We start from the raw sequence: 26,908 nt of genomic DNA, 5'->3' as shown, positions 1-26,908 counted from the left end.
GGTTCTACTATTTTTTTCCATCTGAGCATTTAAGGGTGCCTCTCTTAAAAGCAAATACTCTTCTGAGAAGTAAGCTTTGAATCAGTCAACCGTCATCAGAACTTCTTTTCCATCTTGCCTGGAATCTGAAAGAACAAGATTATGTAAGTAAAGGAACAAGAAAAGGCCAAGCCCTTGATGCCTGAGAATTCAGACTGTAAGAGATGGTTGTTTGACATTAGCTTAACATACTGCAGAGTGACTTTTTCTCTGAGAATAAATTCAAGTTTTCTTGGATTGCCTTCTTTCAGGTGGGAAAAAATATTTTGAAAACTCTTATGTAACTCTGAATGAATGACTTGGTAAAAGCAGATTGTAGGTTCCTCCAAATAGCATACTTGTTTTGTTTTTCTCAGAGACTTATCAGTCTATAACCCTGAGATTTCAACACTCCAGTCAGTACCAGGCTCTCTCAAATGAAACGGTCACATGCCCACTTGTGTGTCTAGTTAACCACAAATAGACTAACTGAGGGCCAGGATTTCATTTGAGCTCATAGTCCTTTTCCGTGTGTAAAATGAAAGGGAAAATGCATGGAGTCTAAGGGTTAGGAGTCTTAAGTTTTTTCTGTGTCCTGAAGACTCTTGGCCTAAATGAAGCAAATGTGATGAGCTCCATGGGAGAGAGACACAGGGTCTGGGATCAGGCCACACTTTCTGGCCGTGGAAGGCATGCCATAGACCTGCCAGCTTTAATGTAGGACCCAAGGCTTAAAACTGGGACACACTGAGATCCCTGTAGCTAATTCTGTGATGAACCTTCGACTAGGGGCATTGGCAACTCATCATGTGTCCAGTAGGAGGCAACAAGGAAGCAGATTGGTGAACCAGAGAAATGTGAGGGAAAAAATTGAGATTTTGTTTTCTGATAGAAGAGGAAGCCCCAGAGGCAGGGGGTGGCTGTCTGCTCTTTAAAATGCTCACACAGAAGAGGAAGAAGAGGCATTCTTCTCTGTTTCAAATGTGAAAAGTAGCACCAGTGGAAGGAGACTGTAGGAGACCTGGGTTTTTCTAGCAATCGGAGCTGTCCTCGGTGCACAGACACTGCAGGTTGGTGCCATTCTTGCTGCTTCATGTGTTGACTCAGTGGCTGAAGGAGGAGACACGAGAAGCGGAGGCTGAAGCGGGATGATTTTCCAGTCCGGGAGATTAGACTAGAGATTTACTTACGCTAAGTCACTTCAGTCATGTCCTGTTTTTTGCAACCCCATGGACTGTAGCCCACCAGGCTCCTCTGTCCATGGAATTCTCCAGTCAAGAATACTGGAGTGGGTTGCAATGCCCTCCTCCAGGGGATCTTCCCAACCCCCAGATCGAACCCACGTCCATTATGTCTCCTGCATTAGCAGGTGGGTTCTTTACCACTAGCACCACTTGGGAAGCCCAGGTTGTTGCTAATTATAAAGAGAATAGTTGTATGATGTTTTTAAGTGGATGAGCAATAAAGGTGGGTTTATGGTCCCTGTATTCCACAAAGTAAATAATTCACTTTCTCATATGAACCGTTTCATGCCTGGAAAGTCTGAGAAACAGGAAGGCTCAGAAGTTCGCAGGGTAATTTAAAAATACTCTCTCGAAGGCCATCAGATCACAAAAGTCAGTGCCCAGTGTGGGTGAGGGCTTGGACTATGGAAGCAGAGCCCATAAGGGTTCAAACCCTGCCTTTGCCCTCATTATACTCTATGAACCTGGATGGACTACCTTGACTTATGCCCTCACTCCTGCAGCTGTAAGGTGAAAAGTTTAACACTTGCCTTCCACTCCCACTGTGAGCCTAAAGTCAGTGAACGTACCTAAAACATGAGAACTGTGCCAGGTACTTAGTGAGCATGCAGTAAAGTTAGTGCTTGTTGCTGCTGCTGCTGTTACTTCAGTCGTGTCCGACTCTGTGTGACCCCATAGATGGCAGCCCATCAGGCTCCCCCGTCCCTGGGATTCTCCAGGCAAGAACACTGGAGTGGGTTGCCATTTCCTTCTCCAATGTGTGAAAGTGAAAAGTGAAAGTGAAGTCGCTCAGTCATGTCTGACTTGTAGCGACCCCATGGACTGCAGCCTACCAGGCTCCTCCATCCATGGGATTTTCTAGGCAAGAGTACTGGAGTGGCTTGCCATTGCCTTCTCCGTAGTGCTTGTTAGACAAGGAGTAATCATTATTATTTCTTAAGTCCATGAAAGAATTTAAACAACATGGTATCAGCTTACAACAAAAACTTGTATCCTTTTTTTGATTTGTGATATCGTGAAAAGGAGAAGTTAAACATGGCTGTGTCTTTGGTAAAAATGAACATTTTAGGGGCCCATTCAGGAGTGATGAATCCTGTAGGTGGAGGGAATGACAGCTGAGTCCCATGAAGCAATGGAAAAAACAGAGTCCAGTGACTTTTTTTTTTAAGTAGTGGAGCCCAAAGAGAATGGAAGTGTAGCCAAGTCCCTGGGATTTCCACTGCTTCCTGTGGCTGTATTTTGGCTCCGTGGTTCCCCAAGAGAAATAAAAATCAAGGCTTCATCCAGATTGTTCATCTGCTCCCATGTTGAAAGTACAGTAACATCTGGTTGACAGCTTAATTATATCTACCCTAAATTTTTTTCTTATCCTAAGAGTACCTACATCACCAGGGGAAAAGAGGAGAAAAACAGGAAAAAGGGTTTAATTTCTTATCTTGATGATTACCTCGTGTTTTGCACTGAGAGGGCTTGTTGAGGTCCAGGAGCCGTTCATTCCTCCTTTGGGTCCTTTGAATTTCTCACGCTGTCATCACTTTATTAGACTGGCAGCTAGTGAAAGGAAGAGGAGAAAGATTTCAAACGTCCCTCTCAGGTCGTGTCAGGCAGCTCTTGAGATTCTGCTGGCTCGTTTTATCCAAATGAAATCGATCCCTGGGGAAAGAGCAGAGGTCTGCTGTTGAGCAAAATGTTTTCCAGTCCTGAGAGTTACATCGTTTCTCTGTGAATTAAGGCAGCTCTCTCCTAACTTTAAATGACCCATCACATATCATACTACTACTACTGCTAAGTCACTTCAGTCGTGTCCGACTCTGTGTGACCCCATAGACGGCAGCCCATCAGGCTCCCCCGTCCCTGGGATTCTCCAGGCAAGAACACTGGAGTGGGTTGCCATTTCCTTCTCCATCACATATCATAGGATGAGCTTATTTTTCACACTCCCAGTAAATATGACAGGAAGACCACAGACAACTCCAGAGAGTCTCTTCAGAATCAGGATGGTGCCTAGAATGACCATTATAAATTGGTTTCTTTCTCCTTAGGTTGTCTATAAAACCAACATTATTACAAAATGCTGAGAACTATTATGCTTCATTCGGGTGCTCCTGAATCACAGTTCAGTGATTATGTAAGATGACAACATTTTTCCACATGTGTGCATCTCCTCAGACTCTTCCAACTTGTCGATTCCTTCCTATCCTCGAATTTTGAGTGGGGATGAAACGCGAGTGAGAATCAAATGAAGATGAAAGTTGTTTCTCGTGATTGCTTTGTTCTTTTCTTTCATCATTTCTTTCATTGTTTATGACTGCTAAAATCTGTCTGCGTGGAAATCTATCTACTGTATAGAACATGCAATCATTTAATTCACAGATGGAAAAAGTATTTCTGGCCATAGTAACATTTCACTTGAAGAAGGCATTGTTTGGGGCCAGCTAACTTACTGCCTTAGGCAGAATCGGTTTCTTTAGGTCAACAATTATTGTTTGTTCTTTTTGTCTGTTTGTTCTTGGTTTTTATTTGTTTTCTTATTTTTAATTGGAGTATAGCTGATGTACAATATTATATGTTACAGATGTACAATATCGTGAGTCACAATTTTTAAAGGTTATACTCCATTTACAGTTATTATAAAATATTGGTTATATTCCCTGTGTTGTACAATATGTCCTTCTTCTTGTTGTTCAATTGCTAAGTCATGTCTGAGTCCTTGAGACCCCATGGACTGCAGCATGCCAGGTTCCTCCGTCCTTCACTATCTCCTGGAGTTTGTTCAAATTCATGTCCTTTGAGTTGGTGATGCCATCCAACCATTTCATCCTCTGCCCTCCACCTCTCCTTTGGCCTTCAACCTTTCCCAGCGTCAGGGTCTTTTCCAATGAGTCAGTTCTTCACATCAAGTGGCCAGAGTATTGAGCTTCAGCTTCAGCATCACTCCTTCCAATGAATATTCAGGGTTGATTTCCTTTAGGATAGACTGGTCTGATCTCTTTGTGCTACCCTTGTAGTTTGTCTTGTACCTAATAGTTTGTACCTCTTACTCCCCTATCGCTATACTGCCCCTGCTCCTCCCTTCTCCCCACTGGTAAACACTAGTTTTTTCTCTATATCTGTGAGTCTGCTTCTTTTTTGTTATATTCACTAGTTTGTTGTATTTTTTTAACACAACATGTAAGTGATATATCATGCAGTATTTGTCTTTTGCTGTGGCTTACTTCACTGAGTTCTTTATTTGACCGAGCATGTAAACAGATGATGGTTAAACCTGGCAGATTTTGGTTCACAAAAGTTTTATTTGTCTGGAAGATTCTACATACTCTGTGTAAAGAATGCCCACAAAGCCTGTTGGCATGGGACTGTGAACCAGCACGTAATGCTCTCCAAGGTAGAAAATATATCATGAAAACATTCAGTGAATGTGGGTCGGATGCCGTGTGACATCCTCGGTGTGCCCCCACCTCAACCACGTGTGATCACTTGTTAACTCAGCCTGACAAGACTTGAAGACCTTAAAACAGCTGTCAGGACTCCATGGAAGAGATCCAGAAAGAAGAACCTACAGAAACGCTTCAGTGAGTGTGGGCAGGGGGAGACAGCATCAGAGCCAAGGTCTTGCGCACACAGAACCTGGAGTTGCCATGGTGCTCGCTCCCTCCTAAGAGCCTTTCCCACTTAGGAAGCTTTTCGGATCTATTCCCCTTAATCATAAAAAAAGAAAGTTGCCAGGTCAAGTTATTTTAGCCTCCATTTTGTTCCTTACTTCACAGAGAATTGCACTTAATCTATAAATGAGTTCTGATGTTATGAAAACTGAATATTGTAGATTGGTAGTATTAAATGTTAAGAGAGAGGGAAGGATTCTCTTTTAGAAAAATAATATAGTCTGAACAGAATCTCTTGCTTTTAGGCATAGAGATACCCATTAAGAAATTTTCTGCTTAGAAATGTTTCTGAATTTAATGGTTCCATTAAGCAATTCAAAATTAATATAAGCACACAGCATCTCTCCCCCACAACCTTACTAAAATTAAGTGTGCCAAATCATCCTTCTTGCTGTTACTTCGCCACCTGGAAGGTATATCTCACCCTTGTATTAGACCAACTTGACTTGTATTAAACTAATAGGTAGACTTAATGCCTGACTCGGATATGCAGATGATACCACCCTAATGGCAGAACGTAAAGAGGAACAAAAAAGCCTCTTGATGAAGGTAAAAGAGGAGAGTGAAAAGTCTGGCTTGAACTCAGTATTCAAAAAATGAAGATCATGGTGTCCGGTCCCATCACTTCATGGCAAATAGAGACAAAAAAAATGTAAACAGTGACAGACTGTTTTCTTGGCAGCAGACAGTGACTGCAGCCATGATGTTAAAAGACTTGCTCCTTGGAAGAAAAGCTATGACCAACCTAGAGAGTGTATTAAAAAGCAAAGACATCACTTTGCCAACAAAGGCCCGTCTAGTCAAAGCTATGGTTTTTCCGGTAGTCATGTATGAATGTGAGAGTTGGACCGTAGAGAAGGCTGATTGCCAAAGAATTGATGCTTTCAAATTGTGGTGCTGGAGAAGACTCTTGAGAGTCCCTTGGACAGTAAGAAGATCAAACTAGTCAATTCTAAAGGAGATCAACCCTGAATATTCATTGGAAGGGCTGATGCTGAAACTGAAGTTCCAATACATTGGCCACCTGATGCGAAGAGCTGACTCACTGGAAGAGACCTTGCTACTGGAAAATATTGAGGGCAGGAGGAAAAGAGAACGACAGAGAATGCAATGGTTGAATGACACCATCAACTCATTGGAGATGAGTTTGAGTAAACTCCAGGAGATAGTGAAAGACAGGCCAGCCTGGTGTGCTGCAGTGCATGGAGTCACAAAGAGTCAGACACAACTGAGCGACTAAACGACACCACCAAATGCCTGACTAGTTAATACCAGAATTATTAATCATGACTTTGATAAATCCCAGTCCCTAAAGAGATCACTCTTGGCCAGTGGCATTCCAATGTAAAAATTGTCAACAGACGTTAGCTGGCTGGTCATTGGACCTTCAACTACATATACCAGTACAAATATTAGGACAAATTGTCATATTTATGGAACCTCAAGAATTAAATGTTTTAGGATGTAACTGAATATGCTTCTCAGTGCTTTTGCCCAAAGACATGGTAATCAATGACATGTTCTTAAATACCCACTGTATGCCGCCGCTGTCAGAAACACCTTCAGTCTTGAATGAAAGAGGTAGGAGATACATACTTTCTTTTAAAAATTAACTGTGCAGTAACAGTATTAACTCTATTGCACAGATGTGCAATGAATGTCCAAATGAGAAGCACAGATGAGTGCCATATGAAGTCAGTGTGGCCCCCAGTGCTCCCTAAGCACTTGCAATGATAGATGGTTCTTCATCTGTTCATTTGGGCTGGAAGCTCTATGCGAGCAAGGCCCATATCTCTACTATTATCACGTCTATTCTATTTACCTGGCCTGTAACTAGCAATCAGTAAAAGACTGTCTCATGGCTGAAGCTCCACAGAGAAGTAAATATTGAGGGATGGGCCACATCGTGACACACGTGAAACTTTAACGGCAGGATGAACTTATGAGCCAAATCAGGAAGCAAGGTTTAGCATGGCAAGTATAACCTGTCATTTTCTCAGCAAACCTCTGCAGCTCCCTTACTGTGCTCTATAAATGCTGAGTGGGTAGCATGGGTACCAAGGGGAAGGAAAAACAATCCCTGTGGACAGAGGAGAGATTTTTGAGACCAGCCTGCGTGGTGTGAGGTGGGCCGGGGCTGACTGGGAGAAACAGTGCTGCAAGGAGCAGAGTTCACAGATGAGCAGAGCCCCGAGGTCTTTGTCCAGAGAACAGTGAAAGCCAGCAACCAGTGTTAAGCTAAGAAGGACTGAAAGGTCATTGGAAAGGTCCCAGGAATTCTTATGACATCCTTGTTAAGGAACGGTTCGTCACTGATGGAAGCTTTAGCCAGGATGGACACACTTTAAGAAGTGCTGTCTCAAACTTTCAGTGAGATGTTTATTCACACAATTAGAATTTTCAGGGCTAGATTATATTTGCACTTTTTATTTCATTTTTACTTAACCAGTATATTAACAGTGATTGGTAATGTTTTCATAAATATAACTTGTTTCTTTAAATATGATATTTCTAAGAAGATTTGGTACATTGTTAAAATGTGGCTTTACTGTATTCATAGACAAAAGTCTTTTCCAACAGACCATACTTTCCTGTCATAATATAATTCAATGGGATAATGAAACTTTCATTATAGAGCAAACTTTGCTAGGATTCATCTGCTCCTTTGCATTTATGTAAATAAAGTTAGACATTGTAACAACTAACATCAGTAAACTAAACCACCTCTTCCCTGTGCTGTTTTCTATGGAGCATACAATGAACATTTTGCATTTTGTTCAGGCAACCAGATTTTAAGAATGTATATCCTGATTGCAAGCTAGTTCCTTCACAAGCCACGTAACTATCTTCAAACCCCGTAAATCATGAAAACTGTAGCTGATGGCACAGATGGCCGACTCTTGGTGTCTATGGTGTGTTAAGAGCCAAGCATATTTGGTTTCTAAGGGCAGGTGGTAAGATGAAGATCTAGTGTAGAAACGTTCCTTCATATCATCTTTCCTGAAGGCTTAGTTTGCAACTGAGCAGCAAATATCTGGTTTCAAAAAAGTTTACATCTAATATTACTGCTGAAAGTCTAGCAAGTAGTGATCTTTTAAAAAAAATTTGAATGAGGCACAAAATTTCTAATCCAATTCTGAAAATATAAAGAAATATTATGTTTTTTTTTAAAAAAAACCAGGATATTAACATGTGATACAGTATTATTAACTAAAGTACAGATTTGTTCAAATTTCACAAAATTTTATGCTAGTCCATTATTTGTTTTCATACCTTATTCAAGATTCCACATTGTATTTACCTGCATTGAGCAGCTTCAGCTGCATGCAACAAATTCTGATAAATTCTCTTTTCATTTTTATTATTACAAATATTTTCTAATTATCATATTTTCATAGGCTTCTTAGATACACTTCTCATTTAAAAGTGGACATTTAATTTCCAAATACATGGAGTTTTTAAAGTATCCTTCACATTAATTTCTCATTAAAATGGTAAAGAATCTGCCTGCAATGCAGGAGACTCGAGTTCGATCCCTGGGTCACGAAGATCCCCTGGGGAAGGGAATGGCTGCCTACTCCAGTATTCTTGACTGGAGAATTCCATGGACAGAGGAGCCTAGTGAGCTACAGTCCACAGGGTCATGAAGAGTCAGACATGACTGGGCAACTGACACTTCATTTCAGTTCAGTTCAGTTCAGTTCAGTCGCTCAGTCGTGTCTGACTCTCCGCGACCCCATGAATCACAGAACGCCAGGCCTCCCTATCCGTCACCAATTCCCGGAGTTCACTCAAACTCATGTCCACAGAGTTGGTGATGCCATCCAGCCATCTTGTTCTCTGTCGTCCCCTTCTCCTCCCGCCCCCAACCTTTCCCAGCATCAGAGTCTTTTCCAGTGAGTCAACTCGTCGCATGAGGTGGCCAAAGTATTGCAGTTTCAGCTTTAGCATCAGTCCTTCCTTTCACTTCTTATTTAAATACTTCCTTCTCTGCAATCACCCTCTGTATTTTTTCAGTCTTTTAACCTTCTTGAGGCCTTCAGTGGCTAACTAAGTCAAAGATCTCTCTAGGAAAATGTCACATTACACTTGAAAATATGTGGGTTATTTTCAAATATCTTTTAATATTGATTTCTACCATAATTCCATAGTGATAAGAGAACAGACTCTTTATGATTTCTGTACTTTTAGACCATGAAATTTTTTTTGTTTTATGCCCTGTTTTATGTCCCTGGATATGTTACAGTGTCTCCTTGTTTATAGTCTATGAGAACTTGATTAAGATTTGTATCCTGCTCTTGTGTGAAAATTGTATAAATCTTAAATATGTTGAATTGGTTCATAGTCCTTTTCAGGTCTACTGTAGCTTTCTGCTTTTCTATTTATCATAATAATTTGTGGCAGTTTGATATTGAAACTCCAACTAAAAATCTTAATTTATCTACTTAAAAAATAATTATAATACACAGTGGAACTATATGTAACTTTGATCTGTATTTTCCAAGTCCCCTGTAAATGTGCTGTCATACGTTCATAATTTTAAAAATTATGTCTTAAAATTTAAAAAAAAAAAATTTAAGGTTAAATTTAGAACAATACAAAGACAAATAACCCAATTTTAAAAACAAGAAAAGATTTGAATAGGCATTTCTTCTAAAAAAGGTATCCAGATGGCCCATAAACAAACTAAGAGATGTTCAGCATTATTATTCGCTTGAGAGGTATAAATCAGAACCATAATATGATACTACTTTGTACTTACTAGGATAGCTGTGATCAAAATGACAGGTTCTAGCAAGTGTTGGGAGAAGGCAATGGCACCCCACTCCAGTACTCTTGCCTGGAAAATCCCATGGATGGAGGAGCCTGGTGGGCTACAGTCCATGGGGTCGCTAAGAGTCGGACGCGACTGAGCGACTTCACTTTCACTTTTCACTTGCATGCATTGGAGAAGGAAATGGCAACCCACTCCAGCGTTCTTGCCTGGAGAATCCCAGGGATGGGGGAGCCTGGTGGGCTGCCGTCTATGGGGTCACACAGACGACTGAAGTGACTTAGCAGCAGCAGCAGCAAGTGTTGGTGAGACTGTGGAGAGAATAGAACCCTCATATTCTGCTGATGGATGTACAAAATGGTGCAGCAACTTCAGAAAGAATTTGGTATTTCCTCAAAAAGTTAAGCATAAAGTTATATGATCCAGCAATTCCACCACTAAATATGTACCCCCAAAATTGAAAACAGACACATAAATGTTAGTACATGAATGTTCATAGCAGCACAATTCACAGTATCCAAAAGGGAAAAACAACTCAAATATCCACCAGTGGATAAAAGGGTTAACAAAATGTAATGATCCAAACAATGAGATAATATTCAGCCATAGAAAGGAATGAAAAGTATATACTATGACATAGCAACTTCCCCAGTGGCTCAGTGGTCAAGAATCTCCCTGATTCACAGATTCTCCCTTGGGTTGAGGCACCTACATGTGTATTCTATATCAATCACTAGATATTGGGCTTATGACGGATCTATCTGTTTATCTATCTTTAATCTTAATTATTTCTACAAGGCAGTTGACACCTAAAAGTAATGGAAAATAACTAAGTCGTAAAATAACTTTACAGTCATCCTTGAGATTACACATGTGCCAGGCCTTGTGCCTGAGCTGAGCATCTGTCAGGGATCTGACTAAGCCAAGCCCCTTCTTGCACCTCTGGGCTTGCAGTCTAGTCAGGCAAGGGACAGGAAAGACCTGGTCCAGGTACGGCAAGTCCCACAGGCTTTGTGGCGCTCAGGGTGGGGCTCTTACCTGTTCTCTCCGGTCTTAAGCTGGAAGGCAGAAACAAAAGCCTTGTCTTGGAGGAGTTCCCAAGGGTAAAGTCAAGTTGGCAAATCCCAAAACAGGTTGTGGAAACAAGAGCCTGGTCAGACAGGAGCAAAGAAATGGAGCCCAAACAGAGTGGCTTGAATATGGGGTAGAGGAATAGGGCTCCCTGGAAAAGGATGTGGAAGTCAGAGAGTGACAGTGGTTGGGGCAAAATGGCCACATCTCTGCATTTGTGCCTGGCTTTGAGCTAGAGAAGGTTCTCTACAGCACTGTAAGAAAAAAATGAGGGAAACACCCATCAACAGGAATGAACAAGTTAAATGGGGTGAATGAGGGAGTGGGATTCAAATCATCATGGATAATTAATAAAACCAGAGCAGCATGTATCAACATAAGAAATAAAGTACAGCAAAAAACTGCCCTTAAAAGGAACGCACAGTAACAATCATTTCTTTCTTTCCCATTTCGTTCATTATTTATTTGCTGATACATCAGTTGACGTGACAACTGTCTTTCAGTTGAATGTGACACGTCTTTTTGTAGAGGTAAAAGGCAGAAAAGTTTCAGTTGCAAAAAATAAAAGAGAAACTGGGAACAATTTAACTTCTGAACTAGAAGGTCACACTTGCTAGCAGTGACCTTTGAGGAAGGCAAGGTTCTGCATTTTGTTTTCCAATTTTTTTTCCTTAAATAAATGGTCATGGACTTTACCCTTTGAGTTCTTAAATGATTCTGCCAGATCCCTTAGAATTGCATCGTGCAGGGTCCAGCAGACCTGCTTGGGCTGTTTCTCCTTGGCTGGAATGACTCTCCCTAGGGAACCACATCAAAGCTAAGCAAGAGAAAAGGCAGGTGATGAATGGACCCTGTGGCTAAAATAATCATTGTGTTTTGTCTGCCAGCCACCCCACCATCACAGTGAAGGATTTCTAGATTGTAAGAGGCCCTCATAAAGATGAACCCAGCCCTGGAAGATACTGAATTTTATCAGCTAACATCTATGTGGACGTCCCTAGAGATCAAGACCTTGACAAACACACCACAGATGGGATGGAGGGAGGGGATAGGAGAAGGATAAGGACAAAAAGGGCAACACGTGTGTGGGCAAAGAGTGGGAATAAGGCATGCTTCACCACTAGGCAAGTTTTGTCAAGGCTCATTTTTCTGAGACCATTTTAAGAACCATCGCAACAATGAACAAAAACAGCCAAGTCAAATGTAAGTTGGTGCAGCCACTGTGGGAAGCAGTATGGAGGTTCCTCAGAAAACTACAAATAGAATTACCATATGATCCAGCAATCCCTGGGCCTATATACAGACAGAACTATAATTCAAAAAACCAGATGCACCCCTATGTTCATGGCAGTACTCTTCACAATAGCCAAGACATGGAAGCAACCTAAATATCCATCAACAGATGAATGGATAAAGAAAACGTGGTACCTTTATTATGCAGTGGAATACTACTCAGCCATAAAAAAGAACAAAATAGTGCCATTTGCAGCAACATGGATGCAGCTAGGGATTATCATGCTAAGTGAAGTAAGTCAGAAAGAGAAAGACAAATACCATATGATAATCACTTATATGTGGAATGTAAAATATGACACAAGTGAACCTATCTATGAAACAGAAGCAGACTCACAAATAAGAGAACAGACTTATGGTTGCCAAGAGGAAAGGAGTTAGGGAATAGATGGAGTAAAAGGTTGAGGTAGCAGGTGTAAGTTTTTATGTGTAGAATGTATAAACAATGAAATCCTGCTGGGTAGCACAGAGAACTATATTCAATATCCTGTGGTAAACCATAAAGGAAAAGTATATTTAAAAAGAATGTGTGTGTATATATATATAACTGAATCACTTTGCTGTACAGCAGGAATTAACACATTATAAATCAACTGTAATTCAGTTAAAATACATTAAAATTGAAAGGAAAAAAAACACCTAAGCCAACAAAGAAAGAGAAAAGAAATTCTAAACCCCACAGCCTAAGTATCATAAACTTTCTTCTTATCCACAAAGGTAAAGCAACAGTGAAATTGTTACATTTTTCATAGACTCCATTCCTGATTCAGAAGTCATTTCTGCTTCTATAAAAATATTAACATTTTCCTCGGGACAAATCAAATCCTGTCTGTCACCCTGGAGAGGAAAGAGCTTCCATCTGTTAAAGCAAACACCAGCCTCCACTGTGGGTTGAAGCCAGCAGGATCCACCTGGTGTGAGAATCCACCTCTTGCTGCTGAGGGAACTGAGGGGACAGTGGGGTGGTCCCCAAGGACAGGGGCCCTGTAGGAACAGGGAAGTTTTAGGAGAGCTCAGTGGTGCAAGGAGACTGTTCAGAATCACAGTAGATGGAGTTTTCAGGATGAGAATAGTGCTAAAGGGCAGAAGGAAGCAGTGACCTTCAGTCAGCCCCAGGTGACCTTGCAGCAGCGCAACAGGGGGAAGAAGTGCCCCATCCACCCCAGCCACATGCCTTCCCTCCTTCCATCTCCTGCCAGGTCTCCCTGGAGCCAAATTCATCCTGGAAGTCAGAGGACAAGAGAGCCTCAAAGCAGTCCAGATAGCCCAGGGCAGGAAGCTTCGCTTTAGCTATTCTAGAAGCATGCTTCTCACAGCTGCCCCAGTCCCTCTTGTTAAACAACTTGATGGCTATGGTTAGGGAAGAAAAATATTTTTCGATATTGACAGAACTTACTGAATAGTACATCTTTGCTCTGGTTTAAAAAGCCATGGTGTTTCCAAACACACACGTGGATGAGAGTATTTACACCAGAAACATTAAATCTTTATTTTATCAAAATGGAATTTCTCTAAAAAGTATCTCCCGGAGTGAATGGAACCAGGGACTTGTTTAGAAACTGTGATGGTCCCTAGGGAAGACATTTTAAGGAAGACCCCTTCACCTGACACATACAGTGAAATTCTAATAATGTTTGAAGCGTGTTCTCACCAGCATGTTATTTTCCTCAGATTCAAATTTTCAGGCTAAATTCATAGCACGCAAACTGTTGCTCGTATTGCAGCACATCCCTCCTGTCACTTCACTGTGGGTGATTTCTTAAATGGTGAATTACGGAATCACAACTGTGTGTTCTCAACAGAACCTCTTTACTGAGCCAAAATTTTGCATTTTATAAACCTCCCCAATCAGTTTTCCTTAGTGATATTCTGTCCCACTAGGTCTTAGGAAATCTAGGGGCAGCGTCTGAAAGAGACACTCTCCCTATTATAGAGACCAAGCTTCAGACTAAAACAAAAGGTAGCAACAGGAAACTCATGCCATAGATGAATTCAGACACATGCCTCAGACCACTTGCATTTAGGAGTGCTAAATGCACTGTAGATGGTGACTGCAGCCATGAAATTAAAAGACGCTTGCTCCTTGGAAGATAAACTATGACCAACCTAGGCAGCATATTAAAAACCAGAGAAATCACTTTGCCAACAAAGGTTCGTATAGTCAAGGCTATGGTTTTTCCAGCAGTCATGTATGGATGGAAGAGTTGGACCATAAAGAAAGCTGAGCGCTGAAGAATTGATGCTTTTGAACTGTGGTATTAGAGAAAACTCTTGAGAGTCCCTTGGACTGCAAGGAGATCAAACCAGTCTATCCCAAAGGAAATTAGTCCTGAATATTCATTGAAAGGACTGATGCTGAAGCTGAAACTCCAGTACTTTGGCCACCTGATGCGAAAAGCTGACTCATTGGAAAAGACCCTGATGCTAGGAAAGATTGAAGGCAGGAGGAGAAGGGAGCGACAGAGAATGAGATGGTTGGATGACATCACCAACTCAATGGACATGAGTTTGAGCAAGCTCCAGCCCTTGGTAATGGACAGGAAGCCTGGCATGCTGCAGTCCATGGGGTCACAGAGTCGGACACGACTGAGCGACAGAACTGAAATGCTGACTATGCAAACCAAGTGGCCACCGTGAGAGAGCACAGTGTGTAGAAGCAGAGAGCATTCAGTATCACCTGATGACTTGTGAGTACTAAATAACGTGCAAGAGTTGTGTGATGATTCAGAGTCTAGGGTAAGAAACAAGCTGGAAGCCAATTCTAGTGGGTAGTGGTAAATCCATAATTGATTAGAGATTTTCCACAGTGTTGCCTCATAAAGGTCATTGGCAAAATTGTTTCAGAGACCACACAGTTCTCCAAGCCGGCAGTTGTCAAACAAGACATAGTGTTAACGTCATGGGGGGATGTACAGTACCCTTATTCACTGGCTCCTTGGTGGTTATGCTCTTGGTAGGGATCCATTCACACTACCGTGAATTCAGGTCTTCATTATTAAACTCTATCATTAGGACACCTGCTGTTCCAAAGTCATTGTCTTGAGATTCCCTGGACCATTCTTAGGAATGAGAAGCTGGTGTTCAGAAATTAATATTTTTAAATTGACCTAATTATTACAGCAAGATACTTTTAAGCATGAAATGTCTTTATGCCTTAGTGATAAACTAATAAAGAAGAACTTGGAGAAATGTCTGTTTAGTTCTTTGGCCCATTTTTTGATTGGGTCATTTATTTTTCTGGAATTGAGCTGAAGGAGCTGCTTGTATAATTTGGAGATTAATCCTTTATCAGTTGCTTCATTTGCTATTATTTTCTCCCATTCTGAAGGCTGTCTTTTCACCTTACTTATAGTTTCCTTTGCTGTGCAGAAGCTTTTGATTTTAATTAGGTCCCATTTGTTTATTTTTGCTTTTATTTCCAGTATTCCGGGAGGTGGGTCATGGAGGATCCTGCTGTGATTTATGTCGGAGAGTGTTTTGCCTACGTTCTCCTCTAGGAGTTTTATAGTTTCTGGTCTTACATTTAGCTCTCTAATCCATTTTGAGTTTATTTTGGTGTATGGTGTTAGGAAGTGTTCTAGTTTCATTCTTTTACAAGTGGCTGACCAGTTTTCCCAGCACCACTTGTTAAAACAAACACATGAAAAAATGCTCAACATCCCTCATCATCAGAGAGATGCAAATCAAAAGCACAATGAGATACCATTTCACACCAGTCAGAATGGCTGCTATCCAAAAGTCTACATGCAATAAATGCTGGAGAGGATGTGGAGAGAAAGGAACCCTCTTACACTGTTGGTGGGAATGCAAACTAGTACAGCCACTATGGAGAACAGTGTGGAGATTCCTCAAAAAATTGGAAATAGAACTGCCATATGATCCAGCAATCGCACTCCTGGGCATACACACCGAGGAAACCAGAATTGAAAGAGACACGTGTACTCCAATGTTCATTGCAGCACTGTTTATAATAGCCAGGACATGGAAACAACCTAGATGTCCATCTGCAGACGAATGGATAAGAAAGCTTTGGTACATATACACAATGGAGTATTATTCAGCCATTAAAAAGAATACATTTGAATCAGTTCTAATGAGGTGGATGAAACTGGAGCCTATTATACAGAGTGAAATAAGCCAGAAAGAAAAGCACCAATACAGTATACTAACACATATATATGGAATTTAGAAAGATGCAAATGATAACCCTGTATACGAGACAGCAAAAGAGACACAGATGTATAGAACAGTCTTTGGGACTCTATGGGAGAGGGTGAGGGTGGGATGATTTGGGAGAATGGCATTGAAACACGTATGTTGTCATATGTGAGACGAATCAATAGTTCAGGGTCAATGCATGTTATAGGATGCTCGGGGCTGGCATGCGGGGATGACCCAGAGGGAGGATAAAGGGAGGAGGGAGGTGGGAGGGGGGTTCAGGAGGGGGAACTTATGTAAACCTGGGGCAAATTCATATCAATGTATGCCAAAACCAACCAATATAATATTGTAAAATAATTTGCCTCCAATAAAAAATAAATTAATTACCTAAAAAAAAAAAAAAAAGAAGAACTTGACTGTCTAATAAAATATCTTTCTACATAGATTATGGGTAATAGAGCTACATGGTGAGGTGGAAACTCTGATATACTCTCCATCTGTGTTTGACAAGGATCCACACTGTTCCTTGGGTCATTCAGTTCTTCGCTTTTCTTCTTGGAAGAAAAGTCTACAAAACTTAGTACCAGTTAGCTACTACACTACTGCAGAAAATCATCCTTGGTAGGAGACCTGTAATCGATTATTGATTTCTCACCACCCACTGGAATTGGTTTCTTATTCATCATTATATGAGGGATTTTCAGTTAAGCACTTGAGAAAAAGAACTTGCTCTGCCTCTGCAATCATCCAGCACTTCATGAAGATCCTGCCTTCCAAGATTTGAGGTGTGAGATCCTTATTCACTGGTACTCTTACTAAGATATGAACAAAGGACAAACTTGTGGGCTAATACTGAGCTCCTATATCAACATTGTATAGCAAGTGAATAAAGGAAATGTCAAATTGGAACGTGTAGCATCACGTTGTCAAATCTGCAGTGTATACAATTCATGATGTAGCCACAGCATCAATAAAACGATCCTCCAAAGTCCCAGGGCTACTTAATGCTGCCTTTTTTTTTTTTTTTTTTTTTTCGTTCAGAAAGGACAGCCATCGTTCAGCCTTTTAATTGCTTCTCCTGGAATGAAATATTTCCATTATTTTCGGTTTAAACTATTATCTCATTTCCATTGTAATTTCTTTTTTTTTTCTTTTTTAAATTAATTTTTATTGTAGTATGGCTGCTTTCTGATGTTGTATTAGTTTCTATGGTACAGCAAGATGAATCAGCCATATCTATGTATATATTCCCCTCCCTTTTGAAGTTCCTTCCCATTTAGGTCACCACAGCGCATCAGGTAGAGTTCCCTGTGCTGCACAGTGTGTTCTCATTAGTTATCTAGTTTACGCATAGTATCAGTGGTGTATATGTGTCAATCCTGTCTCCCAATTTCTCCCATCCTCCTTTCCCCTTGGTGTCCATATATGTTCTCTACATCTGTGTCTCTATTTCTGCTTTGCAAATAAGATCATCTATACCACTTTTCTAGACTCCACATATATGCATTAATATGCAATATTTGCTTTTCTCTTTCTGACATTGCATTCTGTATAACATTCCCTAGGTCCATCCAGGTCTCTGCAAATGACCCTGTTTCGCTTCTTTCTATGGCTGAGTAATATTCCGTTGTGCACATGTACCACATCTTCTTTATCCATTCCTCTGCTGATGGACACTTAGGTTGCTTCTGGGTCCTGGTTATTGTAAATAGCACTGCTATAAACATTGGGGTTCGTGTAATTTCCTCTTAGACTTACAGGTTTATTAAAAATAAATATTTAATTTACGGACATTTGAGGGTTTTCTATCTTAACTCCTAACTTAATTGATTCCTAACTTAATTCTATCACAATGGTTCTAGTGTAGTACTTCTACATAGTCAGCAAGCAATAAATATTTGATTCAGGCCTCAATGAAGAAATTCTCAGGAATGTGAGGGCCAAAGAAACCAGAAATTTAAAATATAGCCAATGGGAATTTGCTGTATGGCTCAGGAAACTCAAACAGGGGCTCTGTATCAACCTAGAGGGGTGGGATGGGAAGGGAGATGGGAGGGAGTTTCAAAAGGGAGGGGATATATGTATACCTATGACTGATTCATATTGACGATTGACAGAAAACAGCAAAATTCTGTAAAGCAATTATTCTTCAATAAAAAGTAATTTAAGATTCGGAAATTTTGGTATTTGAAAAGTATTAGGAAATTAATATAAACCTGCGTTGACATTATAATGGAGATCGGGGTCAACGTACATGTAAGATTTCAGGAATACCTATGCTTCATGTAGGCAAATACATCCCCAGGTTGCATTTACCGTGTTTCTGACCGTTTGCCTTGCAAATTCCACTCTGATAGTGAAACCTTGAACAGAACTAAAAGGAGGCACAGCTTCACTCCTTCAGCTCATACTCATGTTCACAGAAGCCCTTCTCTTTTGTGGCCTCAAGCACAGTTCACTTCATCTTCGTCTCACATCCTGGCTCCTCCTTAGGAAGTGGTATTTGTCTGGATCTGTTGAGTTCTCATCTTTGGGCAAAACACATTTCACATTACTCTGGCAGGCTTTCCAGAAGGCTCAGGGCTTTCCTGCCTGGGCAGTGCAAATAAGTCCAGGGGACTCCTAGTTGCACAGGAAAGTCTAATCCAACAAGACCCACTGGTAGGAAATATAAACATGGCCACTTAAGGTGTCCACTGAAATTAATATCATGCCCCCTCTTCACCTTCACATGGCTGTAAGTCTTAAAAATAGTCATGTCAGTTCCCAGCTGTCAAACTGGAAGTGGTATAGAAGTGGCCCAGTGTACCCCAAACTAGGCACAGAGAAGTGGAGCCTGAGTCCTGTCCTCCAGTCAGTGTTAGCGTAGATCCCTCCCCTCTCTCGGCTCCTTTCCAAGATCTGGAGTATACTACATCTGGACCACTCACCTCTGAGATCCCTCTCAACTTTGAGCAGCTTTGATATGAGAAGCGTTGTCTTCTGAAACTTCAGTCCCAATCAAGAATCTCCTCAAAAGGTTGAATATATCATTACATACTTAGTATTCTTACAGTGTTTCTTAAGACAGGCATCCAGTGAAGTTCATTTTTATGCTGCTTTCATATTCCTGCTTATTTTGAGTGGAAAAACCCTGTGTACTCTTGCTCAATTCATGGAGGAAAGTAGGAGAAAAAATGAACCTAGAAGCCAACAGACTCCTTTGGTTGAAGACAAGGTTGTGGCCAGTGAATGTGGGCTATTTAAGATTTTTGGTTGGTTTGGGCATGGAGGGCCTAAGCTTGAATTTGAGATCTCTTGTGATCTACCAGACATGTCAAATGAGGTTGAAGTTTATGAAACACTGATGCTATGATAGATTTTATTTTGTACTGCATTTAAGTTGTAACTGAAACTTTTTAAAAATTTTACCACAGTCACTAACAAGTCTTTGTTTTGGGAAAATTTAAAAGGTTGGATCAGTGTTAGAATTAGATGCCCAGAATTTTTCTTTATACAGAAGACTCACTGTTTGAGTGACAGCCATTTATTGTGACCATTCATCTCATCCACAGAAGAACATGATTTGGTGCTAACCACAGTGGCTCAAGGGCTATAAAGCCTTGGAAAATTGGCTTTAGAAAGTATTATCTGGCAAACATCAGGCTTTCCCTTTCTCATAAGACTTTTGGAGCAGAACCAGGGTCAACAGTGTTTAAAGACTTCCAAGGAAAAGAATCTGTCACTCGCAAAAATTACCCTCTGTGCCAGCTGGATTTTCCAGTATGGATCTGGGCTGGCAGGGGCATAGGTTCTAGTGAGATCTTCTTTAGCCAATTCGAAAGGACAGTCAGGCATTTTATCCAGATAATCCCACATCAGCTACTCGCTTCAGAAACTAAAAGGAGCTTGCCTGTTGCAGCAAGGAGCTTCCCCGATGAGACAGATTTAATGCATCTTCTATGAGTCACAGCTGCTGCTGCTGCTGCTAAGTCACTTCAGTCGTGTCCGACTCTGTGTGACCCCACAGACGGAAGCCCACCAGGCTCCCCTGTCCCTGGGATTCTCCAGGCAAGAACACTGGAGTGGGTTGCCATTTCCTTCTCCAGTGTGTGAAAGTGGAAAGTGAAAAGTGAAAGTGAAGTCACTCAGTCGTGTCCGACCCTTAGCAACCCCATGGACTGCAGCCTACCAGGCTCCTCCATCCATGGGATTTTCTAGGCAAGAGTACTGGAGTGGCTTGCCATTTCCTTCTCCGATGAGTCACAGCACAAGCAGATATTTTCAGGACAAAGCATTTGGTAAGCTGGAAACCGCTCAGCTAGTTCCTTCAATTTTCTCCTTCACTTTGCTTCTGTGATAACAGCCACAGTTTTGAAAATAAAGTCCTGTGGGTAGAATTGTAACATTTAGGCCTCAGAATGCCTCTTAAGGATGCAGTACTGCCTTCTTTTGTAGAATGATGGTCATGCAGAGGTCCCTTCCCGAGCGCGGATCTGTGGCCATGATGGACTGCATCTAAGCAGTCCAGTCCTACCTTTTGCAACCATCATCAGGCCTTCATGGGAGTAAATAAGTTTCGAGCTGAGATCAGCTCGGTCATAAGGGATGAAGTGGGGGAAACAGGCCCTCCCTGAGTTCAGGATCACCCAGGTAGATGGTGATGAAGCCAGGAGCGGAATTCTGGTTGCTCTTTTGCTGTGTTATTGTGTCTGTCTTCTGCTGGCAAAGGAGAGCAATATAACCCATAGACTTGAAAGAAAAATCTTTGTAGAGAGGGGTAGGCAAACAATTTTCCTAATGGGCCAGAAAGTAAACTTTGGGGTTTTGCATGTCACATGGTCCCTTTTGCAATGACAAAACTCTGGCATTGTGGCATAAAGGCAGCCATGGACAGTATGTAACAAAACAGGAGTGGCTGTGTTCTCCCAAAACTTTATTAATGAATGCTGAAATATGACCTCGATATCCTTTTCACATATCCCAAAATATGATTCATGATTTCATTTTGGAGTTTTTCCATCTAGTTAAAGATGTGAAAGCATTCTTAGATCATGGTGGGCTGAAATTGGCCCAAGGGCAGTGCTTGGCTGTCTGTATTGTACAGTAACACATGCCAGCCCAGGAGGGAACCTATATCCCGGGTAATAGTCATCCTTTCTGTCTCCCCCCACACACCCCAGAGTTTCAGATCCCACTCATTTTTCCTCTGTTTGGGTGCTGTCACTTTAGACACTTTTGTGTTTCATCTCTCAAGTGCCTTATTTAATAAAAGTCACTGTAGGTAAGATCAGTGTCATAGGGCTGACTTAGAAGCAGGACCGAGGGGAATTCCTTCTGACCCAGACCCGGCCACAAATGCCAGATACATCCTCAGTGGGCATTGGTGACTTGGGTTGCACTGAATAACACAGAGCAAAAGAGAATTTGAATCTTGCTTGTTAGTATGACTCTAGTGAGAAATATAGAAAACGTTCCACACTCCTTGCTAAGATCGCTAACGTGAAAGAAAATACTTGTGTTTATAAGTAAATAACAGCCTCAGAAATTTGTCACATTCCTTGGATAAGAGCCCTGGTGGCCCAGTCCCTAGACAGGGCTCATTTGTTTACTCACTCAACATAGCATTCAAACATCCCCTTGAAACCCAAGGGTTTCCCTCTGTCCTGCTGACACTATTTATTTGTATCAATAGGATGGACCGCCCTCTGGGAACAGGTTCTAATTTTTTCTGGGTTGAGAAGAAGCAGTTGCTGGTCTGTGGCCTTTCTAACTTGGATGTGGACACTAGGTCTGAACTCAGGGAAGAAAGTTTTGTGTTCTTTTTCCTTTCTTGACTGGATTTGCCCTCAGAGGAAAAGAGCAGGCTATGAAGGTGTTCTAGAAGCCAAGAGAAGGCTGAAAGATGCCAAAGCACTTGGTTGCCATAGTAGTAACTTCTGGCTAGAGCCACCAGCGAATGAAGGGACTAGAGGTGAGTACTGCAGGCTGATCTTCAGACATGATCGCGTCTATCCAAGTCGCCCCCATTTGCAGCCTTCTCTTCTATGCTTTCGGTGAACCACCAAGGCTCTTAGGAAGCCTTTCACATTCACCAGTGACTTCCGAACGTGCCCATTGGAACTCACTGGTCTAGACTCACTTCGCTGTTCCCCCTGGGTCCTTCAGGGCCTGCTTGAGAGATCTGTCAATATTCTGCTTTCCGAATCAGGGCTTTTGCCATCTCCCCAGGAAGTCTTTCTAGCTTCATGGTTCCCAGCCCCACAGAACAGAAGCTGGGGCTGACAGGATGAAAGCTTAAGAGTGAAAGTGCCTGGGCAGAGGCTGGAAAAATGCTCAGTTGAGGCACCTTAGTAACTTGAGCTCTCTGGCCAAGCTGGGAGGAAGTAGGCTGTTAATGGGACTCTAATCCTGGCTACAGGCTTCCCAGGTGTCTCAGTGGTAAAGAACCCTCCTGCCAATGCAGGAGACACAAGTTCAATCCCTGGGTCAGGAAGATACCGTGGAGGAGGAAACGGCAACCCACTCCAGTACCGTTACCTGGGAAATCCTATGGACAGAACAGCCTGGCGGACTATAATCCATGGGGTTGCACAAGAGTCAGGCACTGCTTAAGGACTAAAAAACAGCAGACGCAATCTGCAAACATCATCTCTCCTTCCCTTGAGTACCAGGCACTGAGGACCACTGACATGCACTGCTCCTGTGATGTGGTCACAAGTGCTGCCTGACTGCAATCACTTATTTTGGTACCGTGTTGCCTGTCATAATATTTATAGTAATCAAGACTTTTTTGGTTGCAAGTGATAGAGCCTCACTCAAACTGACCCAAACAAAATTAAATCCATTCAAAAAATAAAAAAATACCATCAGCTCCAAAGTCTGAAAAAAACCATAGGTTGACCTTCAGACAACTGTCAGTATCCAAAGAGCAAATATCATCTCTCCTTCCCTTTCTTTCTCTCCCCTCTCCTTCCATCTGTGTTGGTTTTGTCCGCCGACAAACTTTCTCCTTGTGAAAGGGAAGATAGGCATCAGCCTTACCAGACCGTTAGGTCCTTGCCGCTCACGTCTCCAAATGAGAGAGCACCTCCCTCTGCCTCTCTTCCTGTCTCTGTGAGGAGACGCCAGTGTCCCTGCTTGAGTCATACGCTAACCTTCGGACTTCCCCATGAGTTGAAGAGGCAGGTGACTGGCTTGCATGGACTACGTGTGCACCTGTTCAGTCTTACTAGAATGATGTGGAGTGAGCAGTTCTGAAAATGAAAGAATGTGGGAGAGACACAAAACTGAAAGCTGTACACTCTGCTAGTAAATTGTATTTAGTAAGAGTGTGGTTTTCGTCGACAGGAAGCAACCCGGAAGACCCTGAGGAAGCTTGAGTGAGAAGCAGCCCCACTGAGGCATCTGTGATTTTTCCATGATATCTCAGCCCACAGCCCGCATGAGAATGGAATGCTCATGTTTTTGTTGCTCAGTTGCTAAGTCATGTCTGACTCTTTGCAACCCCATCCTCCTCTATCTCCCAGAGTTTGCTCAAACTCACGTCCATTGAGTGGCGATGCTATCACCAAAATGTTCATAGTCCTAACTAAATGAAAACAGGTATGAATAGACCTAACACTGCGGAAAATAGTGCGGAAGTCCTCTTTTTCCTCCAATTTCTGCCTTGTTCTGAAGTGCAGGCTGTTTTATGGACAACTGACCATTGCTCTTATGTTGTTCAGTTGCTCAGTCATGTCTGACTCTTTGCGACCCCATGAACTGCAGCGTGTCAGGCTCCTCTGTCCTAATTGTCTACTCCCACCCTAAATCACTGTGTAAGTCATCCATCTTGAACACATCTGACTAATGGGAAATATTGATTCTCCTTCCAAATATTTTCAGTCCAACCACCTTGTTGATGTGAATTTTCCTCAGCAAATATATATTATCACTACCTTGGCCTGGCTAAACAAAGAAAATAAATAAATTCAAATTTCTAAAAGAAAAGTGCCATTTTCAAGTTCTCCTGTCAATTCAGTACTGTCTTCGGTTTAAAAAGTCAGCCAGCCAGGAAAAAGGGTTAGAAATCCTTGTCTCACACATCCTCTAAATCTATTTGGATTTTGGCCTATCCAAGGAGTTGGTGACGGACAGGGAGGCCTGGCGTGCTGTGATTCATGGGGTCGCAGAGAGTCGGACACGACTGAGCGACTGAACTGAACTGAACTGAAAGGCAATATGGTGGAGAGAAAATGGGCTTTGGAGGTGGAGAGACCTGTGATCAAATTCTAGCTCTCCTATTCATAAGCTCTGTGACTTCAGGGAAGTTATTTCAACCCTCTAAGACTGTATTGTAAAATGGAGATAATAATTGGGTTTATTATAGTAGGCCCACAGGATTAGTTAGATTTAAATGACATAATTCATGTAAATGGTATGTGCTTAATAGAGGATAGCCATCAACTATTCATTCATCCAGTTAATGTTTGAGAGTGTCTATCCCCTGGAGAAGGGATTGGCAACCACTCCAGTATTCTTCCCTGGGAAATTCATTCCATGGACAGCGGAGCCTGGTGGACTACAGTTGCTAAGAGTTGGACAGGACTGAGCGACTAACACTTCCACTTTTTACAGTATGCTTAGGGTTATTCTTGGTACTAGGGAAATAGCAATGAACAAAACAGAAAATAACTCCTGCCCTCAGTGGGGCTTACATGCTCTGTGTAGGAGATGAACTGAATAAAAGTGTGTCAGATGGTGATAAGCGCTAAGGAGAGAAATAAAAAAAAGAGCGGAGTGATGTGGAGTGTCCATGGGAGGGGAAGCAATTACAGAAAAAGTAGTCATGGAGAGTCAGAAATGCCCCTCATATTTGCAGGGTTTGAGGGAAAGTACAAATGAAGGTCTTAACATTGAATGTCCAAATATTTGATAATCTCTGAAATCAAATATGGACCATCCTCTACCTTAACCATAAATATTCATTCATTACATCTTAGAAGGTCATATTGAAATTTGACTTTCTCAGACCCCTCCGAGTGCTGCGCTAGAAAGTAAAGAGTTCACTTGCTGTTTCCCTGCTTACAGCAAGGCCCTGCACGCAGCAAGGCCGTGCACGGTGAGGGCTCTCAAACACGTGCATGTGGACGCTTGAGCCCGTAGGTGTAGGTTCTAATCACATACCCCATAAACAGCTGCTTCTCGGCCCTCTTCTCAGGCCTGGGAGTGTGCCCACTGACAGCACTGCCTTGGATATGGCCTCAGGGGCTTTGGGTCAGGGAACTGTGGGCACTTGGAATGTTGTCCAGAAGTGGGAAGAGAGCAGTGGGCTCTAATCAGGCAACACAACTTAGCCCCACATACCCTCTGCCCCCTGGGGAGTGGTGAATCAGAGCTGGGCACTCTAAAGTGGGAAAATCCGGACAGTTGCTCTTCTTACTCGGGTCAAAGGACAAAACTGGTGAGGAAGTCACTGACACAGTAATTTAGGGCAAAGACACCCCCCCCTCCAAACTGAGAGAGCAAACCATGAAGATACATTTGAAAAAGGAGTGCTGTAGTCAGCAGAAATGGCAAGTGCAAGAACCCTGTAGTAGGTGCATGCTTGGTATGCTACAGGGGCATCAAGGAGACAAGAGTGACTGGAGTGGCGCAAGTGGAGGAGCGGTGAATAGAAGGAGGTGATTCCAGACACACCCTGAGGCCAGATCCTAAGGAGTCTTATGGATCATTATAGTAGCTTCCATTTCTACTTTGTGAGAGATGGGAAGCCATTGACTGCTTTTGAATGTCACTTCAGTCATGTCTGACTCTTTGTGACCCCGTGGACTGTATCCTTCCAGGCTCCTCTGTCCATAGGATTCTCCAGGCAAGAATACTGGAATGTGTTGCTAGCCCCTTCTGCAGAGGATCTTCCCAACCCAGGGACTGAACCCTCGTCTCTTATGTCTCCTGCATTGGTAGGAGAGTTCTTTACCCCTGGTGCCACCTGCTCAATGGTTATTGTCTCACAAATCAGCTTTACTCTGTTTTCCTGGTCACAAATGAGTGAAATCAATTATAACGTGAATCATACAAGAGAGTGCAAATCCATCACGACCACTGAGTAAACAGTTAAAAAAAGTATCCCTGCTGAGAGTACTGTTTCTTCATATTGGAAGGACACAGCCTTGAATGCTTTGCAGTGATGGCAGTGGATAAAGAAAAACATTTTAAAAATGAGTCAGAGAAAGGAGAGTGTGAGACTGAATAACTATAAAACTGAAAACGTGTCATGAAGTATTTAGGCGTGGAAATGGTTGTGACATTCTTTTCATGACCTCCAAGAGTTTCTACACCTTAAATTATTTGAGCCTTCAGTGCTGGCTGTCAGAGTCTTTGCTTCCCCCAAGAATTTGGACTCCTTTAGATGGAAGGGGTCTTCCAGCATAAGAGATCTGTAATTCTATGAGCCTTCTATCTGGAAGCTATTCATTGCATTTGGTATAGAAAATATCTTCACATATATATTTTATTTGATCCTAAATGTTAGAATCCAGTGTTGGAAAACTACAGTAATTTGTCAACAAATCCTCAGGGATCTGAGAAAATTACCAAGCCTAGGGAAAGAAGTCATCAAGTCCGTGTGATAGATTTTGAAATCTATCAGCAGGGCTCTCTCTGGAGGCAAGGAACCTCATGATCAGCAGACTTTGCAGTAAATAAAGCAACCTACACTGGCA

At 42.0% G+C, this 26,908-nt stretch overlaps 1 protein-coding gene and 1 long non-coding RNA gene across 2 annotated transcripts in view; one reads left to right on the top strand and one right to left on the bottom strand.

The window, feature by feature from the left end:
• PRLR (prolactin receptor) overlaps positions 1-26,908 on the top strand; it is a 204,533-nt gene that overhangs the window by 68,540 nt on the left and 109,085 nt on the right. The gene's annotated exons all lie outside the window — the stretch shown is intronic.
• LOC129553324 (uncharacterized) lies at positions 886-18,213 on the bottom strand. Its single transcript, XR_016035233.1, has 3 exons — positions 17,134-18,213; positions 2,710-2,915; positions 886-1,128 (listed from the first exon to the last, which is right to left on the bottom strand). It is a non-coding gene; the product is annotated as an uncharacterized LOC129553324 (long non-coding RNA).

Source organism: Moschus berezovskii, chromosome 18 (assembly GCF_049115385.1).
Source record: "Moschus berezovskii isolate FMDL1 chromosome 18, NW_MosBer_1.0, whole genome shotgun sequence".
Taxonomy (NCBI): domain Eukaryota; kingdom Metazoa; phylum Chordata; class Mammalia; order Artiodactyla; family Moschidae; genus Moschus; species Moschus berezovskii.
This window is presented reverse-complemented; position numbering and strand designations above follow the sequence as displayed.